The sequence below is a fragment of the Oreochromis niloticus genome, unplaced genomic scaffold (genome assembly GCF_001858045.2).
Source record: "Oreochromis niloticus isolate F11D_XX unplaced genomic scaffold, O_niloticus_UMD_NMBU tig00001918_pilon, whole genome shotgun sequence".
In the NCBI taxonomy this organism is placed as follows: domain Eukaryota; kingdom Metazoa; phylum Chordata; class Actinopteri; order Cichliformes; family Cichlidae; genus Oreochromis; species Oreochromis niloticus.
This window is the reverse complement of record NW_020327510.1, coordinates 6,674-21,643: the sequence shown is the minus strand read 5'-3', so window position 1 is coordinate 21,643 and position 14,970 is coordinate 6,674. Positions and strand designations below refer to the sequence as shown.

Here is a 14,970-nt window from a genome sequence, read left to right as displayed (position 1 = left end):
AATTTAAGAGGCTTATCCCTCAAAACTGTAAATACAAAAAGTTGCACAAACTAGTTTCCCACCACAGGAAATTTATTTTAAGTGTCTTCATAGTTTTATTTTTGACATACACCAATTTTCATATACTGCAGGAAAATCGAAAATAAATATTATAATGCAAATTTGCGAAAAAAAAACCAGCATATGTATCAAAATAAACTATTTCCAGCAGTGCAATATGGTCCTAGGCATCCAGAAACGACAACAGAAAGTCATAAAGTCAAACATAACTTTTAAAAACACAAGTATAGGCTCATAAGCCCTGATGGTAAAAAAAAACTACATTTCCGCAAAATGACGTCACTTCCGGTTTCGGGCAGCTCACGGCGGACATGCCATAGTTCGTGCTGATGGAGTAGGAGTGTTACAAACAGCTGATTGGATCGGCAAAGCGTGTTTCTGGAATATTATGTTTTTGTTGCTGCAAGCGCTTTTTATGCAGTTTTTGCAAAGCTATATGTGGAAGGAAACTCGTGACCTAGGAAAGCTGATGGCATAAAATGTAAGTACAACTCCTCCGGTTTCATATGCAAAAAAATTATTGCGCTAGCTTACATGGTTGCAGTGCTACGGGATTTAAAAACAGTTACGCACAACAGAGCGTGCCCGCTCCTACCGGCTTTAAAGGGTTAACACAGTCGTCTTTGGTGGCATCTTTGCTTCTGGAAATTATACTGGGATAGTTCTCCTCCAGCACTCCACGGTCACAGTCAGTTGTTAGCGGGAGTAGCATTCATGTGATCAAAAAAATACACCAGTGGGGAATTAGCATCTCTAAACAACAAATCAGAAAAGTTTGATTTTGCAGGTTGAAAAGATTGATCCAATCACTCTGAAAAGACTTTCTAACAGCTCTTCTCCCTTTTAATGTCTCACAAAAACTGAAAAACATCCCTGCTCATCCTAAAATAATATCAATAATTATTTCTGCAGATTTGTGGAGGGGAATTGGAAGCAGGAAATCGCTGCACGTCAGCAGGTGAAAAGAAAAGAGAGGGAGGAAGTTAAGTTGGACATGTGTGTGTGTGTCACAGAGATCACACAGCTGAGGCATGTGGAGGTGTACAACACATAGGTGTTTTGACTGACAGCTTCTAGCTGTAATCACGTGTATGATTGTTTCCACATGTGAAACGGATGTAAAATGATTGGATGAAAAATCCCCCGTGGCCGGCAGTCTGAATAAAGGCTGTGAAGTCGTGTCAACATGGTTTCAGTTATCCTGCAGGAAAGTAAGACTTTAACTTTTTATTTGATACATCAAAGCGTGAAGGTATGCAAGAGGGACTACTTTTACACACATGTAGACTATTGTACTGATGTTTCAAGTATATTTTTTGTCTCTAACCACAAGATCAGATGTTTTCTGATAGTGAGTGAGGGTTTTTTTCCAGAGAGAGCAAATGTTTTTAATATTTGATCATTCTGAGCCATTTTAGTTCACAATGGAGAGGTCTGATGAAACTAAATAATAATTTTAGTCAATTTTAGTCCATAGAATAGGCTGGAAAATCATGGGAGACCTTTGCCTGTTCAAATCTCTTTCTGGTGTGATATCACACCCACATTGTGCCAATGAGTTTAATCAAAGGATGAAAACTAACATTTGTACCGAAAAACTATTGAGTATGGATGCAGTCATTTTGTAAATGATTCTGAAAAAAAAAAACCTTTAAAATACAAGATAAATAATTGGTTCTCTTATATTATTTTTTATTTTTTACATACAGAATAATTAGCTAGTTCAGTTACAGAGCCAATGCATAACACCACCCACCTCAAGTGCTTTATATCATCAGCTAGCCATACAATACCAGAGAGAAGTCCAAAAATCACTCCCATTTAATAGGAAGAACCATTCAGCAGAACCAAGCTCTTAGGTTAAGAAAAAACATAAAAGGAGAACGATCAACAAAACACAGACTACAGGAGAGAGAGGGCATTGTTAATGACGTGCAGCAGTGGCACATAGACACGTGGAGAAGAAATGCTGTGTCCATCATGGGAAGGCCTCCAACAGACTGATGTAAGATGCATAACTAAGTGATGTTTCAAAAAGGAACACTTAAGGCTAACCTTAAAAATACAGGGGACGTCTGTCTCCTGAATCCAAAGTGTAAATGGTTCTACAAAGGAACCTGAGACTTGAAGGCTCTGCTCGCATTCTACTTTTAGAGGCTCTAGGAACGACAAGCAAGCCTGTAGTCGTTGATCAAAGTGCTCTACTGGGATAATATGGCACAGTGAGATCTGTAAGTTATCATGGCACATGATAATTCAAACTTTGTATCTCAGGAGAAAGATTTTAACATTAGAACCACCTGTGTAATACTGTGTAGCTGACCTACCATAGATGAACACAAGACTTTGACAGTGAATTCTTTCAGGAGGTTGGAGCGTTCATGGATTGTTGTCAGCAGTTGTGCCGTTAACACAAGGGACACTTCACAGTCACAGTAACATAAATGCCAGAACCATAGACTGCATATAAAACATGAATGTAGCTTTGGCGTTTGGAAAGTGAAGCCAGTAATTCAGCTTTCAGTATTCCTGATGGCCATGAGGAGGGAACTCATTTGGTTTCGAAAATAATTCTTCTTCTATGGAAGTCTGGAAAACAAAGACTTTGATCCACAACCTCAGGAAACACTTTCCTGATGAATTCGTGGCCAGAGTCACTAGTTTCAAGTCTTATTTAATACAATGTGACTTTCATTGTATAAATTATGTTCTCCTTGTGTAACTGACAACTTGCAAGCCTTTGAGCGTGTGCCTCAATTAAATAGTGAAATCCACACTCACTTGTCATATCCCAGATTCAACATGTCTAGACTGTCATGGCAAAAGTGCACAGCTTGAGGCTTCATAACAAGTTTTGCAAACTAATGGATGGACTCACAACAGTGACAGTCTGTGGCATAATGTTGCTTTCTAAAGATATGACCGGTGTTTTGTTTTGGCTTTTTTTTATATATATATTTTTCTCATTTCTCATTTTTTCTGAATTACAATATATGAGATTATTTTCTTGTTCATCCCATAAGAGCGCTCAGTTTCATAACAAGAAACCGAGGGTTCTTCATGTCTGGTTCAGACATGAAATTAACCAAAACATTGGTCCAACTCATGCATTTGCTGTCATGGTCTGGGTAGTTTTCCACAGCATCAGCTCCTCCCCCCTGGGTGGAGTCTTTGTTGTTCCTCACCTGATGGCAATCATACCGGCAGTATTTATGACCTGCGCACACACTAGTCTTCGCCAGATTATCTGCCAACTTTAGTCAGTTCTCGGCCTCACGTCTGTTCCTTGGTGAATCATCGTGTGTACTTACCTTATTTCTGTTTTCTCGTCAGCATCTGGAACCCACCTACCAAGCTCTCCTGGATTCCAGTTTTCAGCTGCCGGTAACCTCTCCCTTTTCCAACGGCCAGTCTCTCCTGCCTGCCTCCCTGCATTGCACGCTGTACCCACCTGGGTCTTTGTCTCCTGCCCCCCCTCTCCTCCAAGCAACCTCCACCTGCAAGCACGTAAGGCAGCTCAGTGTAATTATTCTTAGATGCACTCACAGCTCGCTGTTGGATTCCCCTGACTGCTCTCTCCTCTGTTTCAGTGCCCTGGCCAGCCACAGTTTCCCCTGCCCTGTCCCTGCACCCAGTCGTCCTGTAATCTAGTCGTAGTTCCGTTATGGTCATAGTTTCTCTTACCTCAGACATCTAGTTTACGTTCCTTATTACTAGTCTGAGTTTTCTGTTGATTTCCAAACATTGAGAATAAAAGACCTTTTGTTACACCGCACCTCTCGCCTCCGGTTTTGAAACTGCACTTGAGTCCATCCCATTTCCACGGGCCACTGTGCCATGACATTTGCCACAACAAAGAAGGCAGATGTTGTAAATTCTCCTCAGCATCAACTCCACATGCCATCGTCCCTATTCTTCATCTCATTACTTGGCATATATAATCTCTGGTTGTACTGTGGCTTTTTGGGGCAGGGAGACAGAGTGAACTATAAAGGGTTTTATACAAGCTGAGGAGTGGAGTTAAACTGGAAGGCAGTCTGCATGTTTGTATGGAAACAATTCTTTCACGAGTTGCAATTCTGTTTGAGTCCAGATGTAAAAAGCCACAGGGAGAGAAAGATGCATATCAGTCTTGACACCTAAATCCAGGATGATGCTGCACTTGAAGTGCTATCCTAACCTCACCGAAAAGACTACATTTAGCAAAAGTATTCTCTGTGCATTTCTTTCCTAAGCAATAATGATTCTGAACAAGCAGGATAGAAATTCTTCCAGTTATATTAAAGGATCCACATACTTTTTTGGGGAAGAAAAGTGAGTTAGGTAACTTTAAACTTGCATATTTGTTGGTGTAAGACAGGCTGGTCTGAGTATTTCAGAAACTGTTGATCTGCTAGGATTTTCCCACACAACCATCTCTGGGGATTAAAAGAGGAACATATGCAGTGAGCAGCAGTCCTTTGAGTAAAAATGCCTTGTTGATGTCAGAGGAGAATGGCGAGACTGCTTCAAGATAATAGGAAAGCAGAAATAACTCAAATAACCACTCATATCAACCAAGGTGTGTAGAAAGACATCTCTGAATAACACATTGAATCCTGTAGCAGATGGTCTACAACAGCAGACTACATCAGGTCCCACTCCTGTCAACTAAGACAGCACAGACTCACCAAAATTGGAAATTAGAAGACTGGAAAACAATATGAGCAACATTCAGAAGGTAGGGTCAGAATTTTGCATAAAAAACACGAAAGTGTGTCTCCGTCATGCCTCGTTCAGGCAGTTTTGCTATACTATTGGCTGTAAATTACTTCAGGTGAATGGAATGTCTCTAAATGCTCATCTCAGCCAAAAAGCTAAGGATTTTTTTTAAAACTGTGAATCATGCAAAACCGCTCTGGTAAAATGCAGGAATTGTTTTAAAAAAGGGAAATGAGCATAATAAGTTCCCTTTGACAATATTTTGTCACAAATTATTATGATCCTACTTTAAGTCTAATCTCTGTACTCAAGTAATTACACTAAGTCATGCAAATGTTTTGTGTTTGTTCTTGACAAGGAAGCACGTTTTCTTTCTGGCTGCTTCTCTGTGGTCTGACCAGAAACTAACTCATCCTTATTCTAGAAAGTGAACCACAACATGTGGCAACAGAGCCCACAAACATGCGCTCATTCCTCTTGAGGGGAAACTAGCAACTGAAAAAAACAGAGATAGAAAGAGAGAAAGTCCCAGTGTTCCTCTCCACATCCATTTGTCTTTGGACTACATTCCTACTCCTCTTCCTCAAATGAAATGGTTATCCCTGCAAACAATGAGAAGACTGAGCTGCAGGAGCATCTGCAGCATGTGAAGTGGGACATGAAACAAAAATTGGCTCACAAGGTCGAGGTCAACTTCAGCATCAGCACATTCTTTGAGCCAAGGCGTTGGAGAGAAAGCAGGCGCGAACTGAAATGGCCCTAGTCTCTTCCTAACATGCTTTTATTTCCCACATACTTCGTGATCAGCAGGCCTCAGTATGTTATCAGGTAATACTGAGACAAACAGCTGCTTACGTGCTGAAATGTGGATGTATTATTGAGTAAAGCATTACACATGAATCAGAAGAACAATACATTTTGACCAATAGGCTAACAATTAAAGTAAACTCATCAGTATTAAAATACAGCTGGAAAGGTGAACTGTTCCTACTTTAAGAGCAAGTGCAGGCAGATATGTTGCGAAATGTATTTACCATCATAATTAAATACAAAAGAAAGAATGTGCAGAAAAAATCTGAACTCTAAACTCACACCTATGATATTAATTTAAAAATCATAGTTGACCTTTTCGAATTATTGTAACAAAAAAAGGAAAAAAGTCTTTTCTGTGGCTAAGTCCTCAATTTTCCTTTATTCCTTGTAATGTTGTCAGTCTCCATATGAGTCACGTTGACCATGTGCTGTGTGCTTCATGCTTTGCTCTGGAATGTCAGGTTTCGAATTGCATGTACCGATATTGCCTTGCCATGCCATGCCAGAGATATAAGATTGTGTGTAACTGTAAAATAAAATGACTATTATTTATTTGCAATAAAATAACATAAACCACACACCAAAGTACACACAGGACTTTTTATTAGTAAGTTACAATGCAGACACATGCACTGCCAAGGACATTTAAAAAAAAAAAATAATACTATGACATTTCATCATGTTTCAGTTAAACAAGTTAAGAATCAAGCAGTTAAGTAAGAAAAGATTTTTTCTGTTTATAACAATTAGAACATGTATGATTGAACACAGAAGAAACGTGCACTTTACTGCACTGCAACATAGAAAATTATCCTAAGTGTAGAAAAACATATCATTTTCATTTGACAAACACTTGATGATACAAATGTGTTTGCAGTGACTGACTCACCCGAGTTTCTTCCAGAAGCCACAGGTTAACAGGTTAAAGGATATTTATTGTGTCACACAGCATGTTCTTTGGAAACTGGTTCAGCGCAGCGGTTTGAGAAAATATCACAGGCTGTCTGAGCGAGCAGGGTTTCCTTCATGTCATACCCATACTCCAGAGGCAAGTGCGGTGTTGGTGGTGCATCACGGTGTAGTGTGATGTACCGGGTTGTCAAAACCGGCTGCTGACATGACAGAACACTGCCCTCCTGCACCAGCCCAAAGGCACTTTCCACAAGGGGCTTGTCAGGTCAGGGATCTGGTAATGGACCCACAATGCCTCTGTAGAATCCACTCCTAAAGAAAACATCAATGACAATAATGTAAGGAAGAAGGTTATTATACTGAACAACAACTAAACTAAAAAGTGTGAAACAGTGGTGCATAAGTTAGAGACTGGGATGTATATATGTACATGACTGAGTTAGCCGTCTTCAGAAAGTGTAATGTTGTATGTAAATTAATACCTATTCTGACACATGCATGTATGAACAAATAGCAACATGCATTTGTAACACAGGAAACCAAATTTTACAAATCTAATTACCGTACTCCAGTCTGGGCCATCCTATTTGGTACCGGCTTAGTGAAGATCATAGAGTTGATAGGTCCTGGCTTCACACCCTAACAGAAGACACATTTACTATGGATGGTGTTGCTGTTCATATGTAAACATGGTCTAATTCAAAAACTTTAACCTTATTTAAATTACCACTGTCCGTGGCTTGTGCCATTGCTGTTCAGATTCGGTGCAGCTATGCACAGGGGGACAACCGGCACTCTGAGTTGTGAGTAGTGTGCTGTTTGGAAGAGCAGTGCCACTGTGTGATTGCACATAACAGCACCTGCCACACAGGAGCACTGGCTATGTGTCAGTACCACCGGCGATGAATCCAGAAGCTTAATCTAAGAAGAAAGAACTAAAATTAAAAATGTAACATCATCTTCATGGAAGAGCCGAACAGGAACATAGTTCAGTGTTATGGTTACTGACCCCTACAGGCTTACCCTCCTGAATGCTTAGTGTTTCCTTCTCTCCCTATTAAAACAATTTAACCATCCTTGATAACTGTAATAACTTAGATTGTGTATATTGCAGTATTAACTTGGTGTAAATTTGTTTCTGATCACCCAAACACATCTGACTAGTCAAATTAGGTGTGATAAAGCAGGGGGACAAGGAAAACATTCAAGTTGATGGGCCTTCAGGAATGAACTTAACTAATGCTTAAATGAACTGAACCCCACTGAACAGGGATTAACAACTTTACACAGCTTCCTGCCTACACTTAGTCTGTGTGGTGCCTCACTCTTCCTCATTGACCTGTAGCACAGGGCTCTCACACCGACTTCCCCTGTCAACCTGTGTTTTTTGGACACTGAATAAAGATACAAGAACCATTAGCATTATTTCTGTACTACTCATGTCAACACGTCTTAAACATATATACTTTACACGTAGCAAGAGTAGCATTGGGTAGTTAACTACCTGCTTAGTTAGCCAACTACCTAACGCTATTATAAAAGTGTCTAACAACAAAAGTGACATTAGTTAAACCTCAACTATAAACACCGTTTAAGGAAACATGTAATGTAGAGAATTGACATCAAATGAAACACATAGCGGAGTAACGTAGTGTTTGCATTTCACGTTAGCTAACATTTCTTTGTCGGTTAATTTACGTTTTCTTCGTAGTTGTGTATATATGATGCAGCATATAACTTAAATCCTTTATCTAACATGCTGACGGGGGTTGTCGTCACTCTGTAAATCCGATGAACATCAGTGATGTTCAAATTTGGGCGCTCTTGTAGGCAGCGAGTGCAAACGCGGAGGTCGGATTATGAATGAGTGGGAGGAGTTGCGCCATTAGAACGAAGATTACATGACGCGTCAAAAGGCTGAGTGCTTTGAAGTTCGGTCGTGCTTTGAAGTGTGGCCGTTAGGTCACGCCTACTGAGGGCATAAATAGAAGTCAAAACAGCATTAGTTTGTGTTAGTCTGTTCCCTCCAGATTTCACAACGCTTTCTTTCCAAACTCCATATGTTTCAGGTCTTGGACCTGTTCCTGGGCTCCTGCACTCTGATATACATCTCACCCGCTTGTAATTATCCATCACAGCCGGCGTGGAAACCTGGAGGTTCCCTCCAGATTTCACAACGCTTTCTTTCCACTCTCCTTGTGTTTCAGGTCTTGGATCTGTTCCTGGGCTCCTGCACACTGATATCCATCTCACCCGCCTGTAAGCATCCATCACAGCAGGCGTGGAAACGTGGAGGTTCCCTCCAGATTTCACAACGCTTTCTTTCCAATCTCCTTATGTTTCAGGTCTTGGACCTGTTCCTGGGCTCCTGCACTCTGATATACATCTCACCCGCTTGTAATATCCATCACAGCGGCGTGGAAACCTGGAGGTTCCCTCCAGATTTCACAACGCTTTCTTTCCACTCTCCTTGTGTTTCAGGTCTTGGATCTGTTCCTGGGCTCCTGCACACTGATATCCATCTCACCCGCTGTAAGCATCCATCACAGCAGGCGTGGAAACTGGAGGTTCCCTCCAGATTTCACAACGCTTTCTTTCCAATCTCCTTATGTTTCAGGTCTTGGATCTGTTCCTGGGCTCCTGCACTCTGATATCCATCTCACCCGCTGTAAGCATCCATCACAGCTGGCGTGGAAACCTGGAGGTTCCCTCCAGATTTCACAACGCTTTCTTTCCCATCTCCTTGTGTTTCACTTCTTGGATCTGTTCCTGGGCTCCTGCACTCTGATATCCATCTCACCCGCTGTAAGCATCCATCACAGCTGGCGTGGAAACCTGGAGGTTCCCTCCAGATTTCACAACGCTTTCTTTCCACTCTCCTTGTGTTTCAGGTCTTGGATCTATTCCTGGGCTCCTGCACTCTCATATCCATCTCACCCGCTTGTAAGCATGCATCACAGCAGGCGTGGAATCCTGTAGGTTCCCTCCAGATTTCACAACGCTTTCTTTCCACTCTCCTTATGTTTCAGGTCTTGGACCTGTTCCTGGGCTCCTGCACACTGATATCCATCTCACCAGCTTGTAAGCATCCATCACATCAGGCGTGGAAACCTGGAGGTTCCCTCCAGATTTCACAACGGTTTCTTTCCTCTCTCCTTATGTTTCAGGTCTTGGATCTGTTCCTGGGCTCCTGCACTCTGATATCCATCTCACCCGCTTGTAAGCATCCATCACAGCAGGCGTGGAAACCTGGAGGTTCCCTCCAGATTTCACAACGCTTTCTTTCCAATCTCCTTATGTTTCAGGTCTTGGACCTGTTCCTGGGCTCCTGCACTCTGATATCAATCTCACCCGCTTGTAAGCATCCATCACAGCTGGCGTGGAAAGCTGGAGGTTCCCTCCAGATTTCACAACTCTTTCTTTCCACTCTCCTTATGTTTCAGGTCTTGGACCTGTTCCTGGGCTCCTGCACTCTGATATCCATCTCACCCGCTTGTAAGCATCCATCACAGCAGGCGTGGAAACCTGTAGGTTGCCTCCAGACTTCACAACGCTTTCTTTCCACTCTCCTTATGTTTCATGTCTTGGACCTGTTCCTGGGCTCCTGCACACTGATATCATCTCACCCGCTTGTAAGCATCCATCACAGCAGGCGTGGAAACCTGTAGGTTGCCTCCAGATTTCACAACGCTTTCTTTCCACTCTCCTTATGTTTCATCTCTTGGACCTGTTCCTGGGCTCCTGCACACTGATTCAATCTCACCCGCTTGTAAGCATCCATCACAGCAGGCGTGGAAACCTGTAGTTTGCCTCCAGACTTCACAACGCTTTCTTTCCACTCTCCTTATGTTTCATGTCTTGGACCTGTTCCTGGGCTCCTGCACACTGATATCAATCTCACCCGCTTGTAAGCATCCATCACAGCAGGCGTGGAAACCTGGAGGTTCCCTCCAGATTTCACAACGCTTTCTTTCCAATCTCCTTGTGTTTCAGGTCTTGGACCTGTTCCTGGGCTCCTGCACTCTGATATCCATCTCAGCCGCTTGTAAGCATCCATCACAGCTGGCGTGGAAACCTGGAGGTTCCCTCCAGATTTCACAACGCTTTCTTTCCAAACTCCATATGTTTCAGGTCTTGGACCTGTTCCTGGGCTCCTGCACTCTGATATCCATCTCACCCGCTTGTAAGCATCCATCACAGCAGGCGTGAACACCTGGAGGTTCCCTCCAGATTTCACAACGCTTTCTTTCCAAACTCCATATGTTTCAGGTCTTGGACCTGTTCCTGGGCTCCTGCACTCTGATATCCATCTCACCCGCTTGTAAGCATCCATCACAGCAGGCGTGAAAACCTGGAGGTTCCCTCCAGATTTCACAATGCTTTCTTTCCAATCCCCTTGTGTTTCAGGTCTTGGCTCTGTTCCTGGGCTGCTGCACACTGATATCCATCTCACCCGCCTGTAAGCATCCATCACAGCTGGCGTGGAAACCTGGAGGTTCCCTCCAGATTTCACAACGCTTTCTTTCCACTCTCCTTGTGTTTCAGGTCTTGGATCTGTTCCTGGGCTCCTGCACACTGACATCCATCTCACCCGCTTGTAAGCATCCATCACAGCAGGCTTGGAAACTTGGAGGTTCCCTCCAGATTTCACAACGCTTTCTTTCCACTCTCCTTGTGTTTCAGGTCTTGGATCTGTTCCTGGGCTCCTGCACTCTGATATCCATCTCACCCGCTTGTAAGCATCCATCACAGCAGGCTTGGAAACTTGGAGGTTCCCTCCAGATTTCACAGCGCTTTCTTTCCAATCTCCTTATGTTTCAGGTCTTGGACCTTTTCCTGGGCTCCTGCACTCTGATATCCATCTCACCCGCTTGTAATCATCGATCACAGCCGGCGTGGAAACCTGGAGGTTCCCTCCAGATTTCACAACGCTTTCTTTCCACTCTCCTTGTGTTTCAGGTCTTGGATCTGTTCCTGGGCTCCTGCACACTGATATCCATCTCACCCGCTTGTAACTATCCATCACAGCGGCGTGGAAACCTGGAGGTTCCCTCCAGATTTCACAACGCTTTCTTTCCAAACTCCATATGTTTCAGGTCTTGGACTGTTCCTGGGCTCCTGCACTCTGATATCCATCTCACCCGCTTGTAAGCATCCATCACAGCAGGCGTGGAAACCTGGAGGTTCCCTCCAGATTTCACAACGCTTTCTTTCCAATCTCCTTTTGTTTCAGGTCTTGGATCTGTTCCTGGGCTCCTGCACACTGATATCCATCTCACCTGCTTGTAAGCATCCATCACAGCAGGCGTGAAAACCTGGAGGTTCCCTCCAGATTTCACAACGCTTTCTTTCCAATCTCCTTTTGTTTCAGGTCTTGGTTCTGTTCCTGGGCTCCTGCACTCTCATATCCATCTCACCCGCTTGTAAGCATCCATCACAGCAGACGTGGAAACCTGTAGGTTGCCTCCAGATTTCACAACACTTTATTTCCCTCTCCTTATGTTTCAGGTCTTGGATCTGTTCCTGGGTACCTGCACTCTTATATCCATCTCACCCGCTTGTAAGCATCCATCACAGCAGGCGTGGAAACCTTGAGGTTCCCTCCAGATTTCACAATGCTTTCTTTCCAATCTCCTTGTGTTTCAGCTCTTGGACCTGTTCCGGGGTCCTGCACTCTGATATCAATCTCACCCGCTTGTAAGCATCCATCACAGCAGCCGTGGAAACCTGGAGGTTCCCTCCAGATTTCACAACGCTTTCTTTCCAATCTCCTTGTGTTTCAGGTCTTGGACCTGTTCCGGGGGTCCTGCACTCTGATATCATCTCACCCGCTTGTAAGCATCCATCACAGCAGCCGTGGAAACCTGGAGGTTCCCTCCAGATTTCACAACGCTTTCTTTCCCCTCTCCTTATGTTTCAGGTCTTGGATCTGTTCCTGGGTACCTGCACTCTTATATCCATCTCACCCGCTTGTAAGCATCCATCACAGCAGGCGTGGAAACCTGAGGTTCCCTCCAGATTTCACAATGCTTTCTTTCCAATCTCCTTGTGTTTCAGGTCTTAGATCTGTTCCTGGGCTCCTGCACTCTGATATCCATCTCACCCGCTTGTAAGCATCCATCACAGCAGGCGTGGAAACCTGTAGGTTCCCTCCAGATTTCACAAAGCTTTGTTTCCAATCTCCTTGTGTTTCAGGTCTTGGATCTGTTCCTGGGCTCCTCACTCTGATATCCATCTCACCCGCTTGTAAGCATCCATCACAGCAGGCGTGGAAACCTTGAGGTTCCCTCCAGATTTCACAAAGCTTTGTTTCCAATCTCCTTGTGTTTCAGGTCTTAGATCTGTTCCTGGGCTCCTGCACTCTGAATCCATCTCACCCGCTTGTAAGCATCCATCACAGCAGGCGTGAAACCTGGAGGTTCCCTCCAGATTTCACAAGCTTTCTTTCCAATCCCTTGTGTTTCAGGTCTTGGATCTGTTCCTGGGCTGCTGCACACTGATATCCATCTCACCCGCCTGTAAGCATCCATCACAGCTGGCGTGGAAACCTGGAGGTTCCCTCCAGATTTCACAACGCTTTCTTTCCAAACTCCATATGTTTCAGGTCTTGGACCTGTTCCTGGGCTCCTGCACTCTGATATCCATCTCACCCGCTTGTAAGCATCCATCACAGCAGGCGTGAAAACCTGGAGGTTCCCTCCAGATTTCACAACGCTTTCTTTCCAAACTCCATATGTTTCAGGTCTTGGACCTGTTCCTGGGCTCCTGCACTCTGATATCCATCTCACCCGCTTGTTAGCATCCATCACAGCAGGCGTGAAAACCTGGAGGTTCCCTCCAGATTTCACAATGCTTTCTTTCCAATCCCCTTGTGTTTCAGGTCTTGGCTCTGTTCCTGGGCTGCTGCACACTGATATCCATCTCACCCGCCTGTAAGCATCCATCACAGCTGGCGTGGAAACCTGGAGGTTCCCTCCAGATTTCACAACGCTTTCTTTCCACTCTCCTTGTGTTTCAGGTCTTGGATCTGTTCCTGGGCTCCTGCACACTGACATCCATCTCACCCGCTTGTAAGCATCCATCACAGCAGGCTTGGAAACTTGGAGGTTCCCTCCAGATTTCACAACGCTTTCTTTCCACTCTCCTTGTGTTTCAGGTCTTGGATCTGTTCCTGGGCTCCTGCACTCTGATATCCATCTCACCCGCTTGTAAGCATCCATCACAGCAGGCTTGGAAACTTGGAGGTTCCCTCCAGATTTCACAGCGCTTTCTTTCCAATCTCCTTATGTTTCAGGTCTTGGACCTTTTCCTGGGCTCCTACACTCTGATATCCATCTCACCCGCTTGTAATCATCGATCACAGCCGGCGTGGAAACCTGGAGGTTCCCTCCAGATTTCACAACGCTTTCTTTCCACTCTCCTTGTGTTTCAGGTCTTGGATCTGTTCCTGGGCTCCTGCACACTGATATCCATCTCACCCGCTTGTAATATCCATCACAGCCGGCGTGGAAACCTGGAGGTTCCCTCCAGATTTCACAACGCTTTCTTTCCAAACTCCATATGTTTCAGGTCTTGGACCTGTTCCTGGGCTCCTGCACTCTGATATCCATCTCACCCGCTTGTAAGCATCCATCACAGCAGGCGTGGAAACCTGGAGGTTCCCTCCAGATTTCACAACGCTTTCTTTCCAATCTCCTTTTGTTTCAGGTCTTGGATCTGTTCCTGGGCTCCTGCACACTGATATCCATCTCACCCGCTTGTAAGCATCCATCACAGCAGGCGTGGAAACCTGGAGTTCCCTCCAGATTTCAAACGCTTTGTTTCCAATCTCCTTGTGTTTCAGGTCTTGGACTGTTCCTGGGCTCCTGCACTCTGATATCCATCTCACCGCTTGTAAGCATCCATCACAGCAGGCGTGGAAACCTGAGGTTCCCTCCAGATTTCACAACGCTTTCTTTCCAATCTCCTTGTTTTCAGGTCTTGGACCTGTTCTGGGCTCCTGCACTCTGATATCCATCTCACCCGCTTGTAAGCATCCATCACAGCGGCGTGGAAACCTGGAGGTTCCCTCCAGATTTCACAACGCTTTCTTTCCACTCTCCTTATGTTTCAGGTCTTGGACCTGTTCCTGGGCTCCTGCACTCTGATATCCATCTCACCCGCTTGTAAGCATCCATCACAGCTGCGTGGAAACCTGGAGGTTCCCTCCAGATTTCACAACTTTTTTCCAATCTCCTTTGTTTCAGGTCTTGGATCTGTTCCTGGGCTCCTGCACTCTGATATCCATCTCACCCGCTTGTAAGCATCCATCACAGCCGGCGTGGAAACCTCGAGGTTCCCTCCAGATTTCACAACGCTTTCTTTCCAATCCCGTTGTGTTTCAGGTCTTGGACCTGTTCCTGGGCTCCTGCACTCTGATATCATCTCACCCGCTTGTAAGCATCCATCACAGCCGGCGTGGAAACCTGGAGGTTCCCTCCAGAT

At 44.5% G+C, this 14,970-nt stretch overlaps 1 long non-coding RNA gene across 1 annotated transcript; it reads right to left on the bottom strand.

Annotated features, from left to right (window-relative positions):
• Window positions 1-6,160: 6,160 nt before the first annotated feature.
• Window positions 6,161-8,150, bottom strand: LOC109198527 (uncharacterized). The gene is made up of 4 exons (XR_002059284.2): window positions 7,789-8,150; window positions 7,214-7,407; window positions 7,049-7,125; window positions 6,161-6,798 (listed from the first exon to the last, which is right to left on the bottom strand). It is a non-coding gene; the product is annotated as an uncharacterized LOC109198527 (long non-coding RNA).
• Between the last annotated feature and the right edge of the window lie 6,820 nt (window positions 8,151-14,970).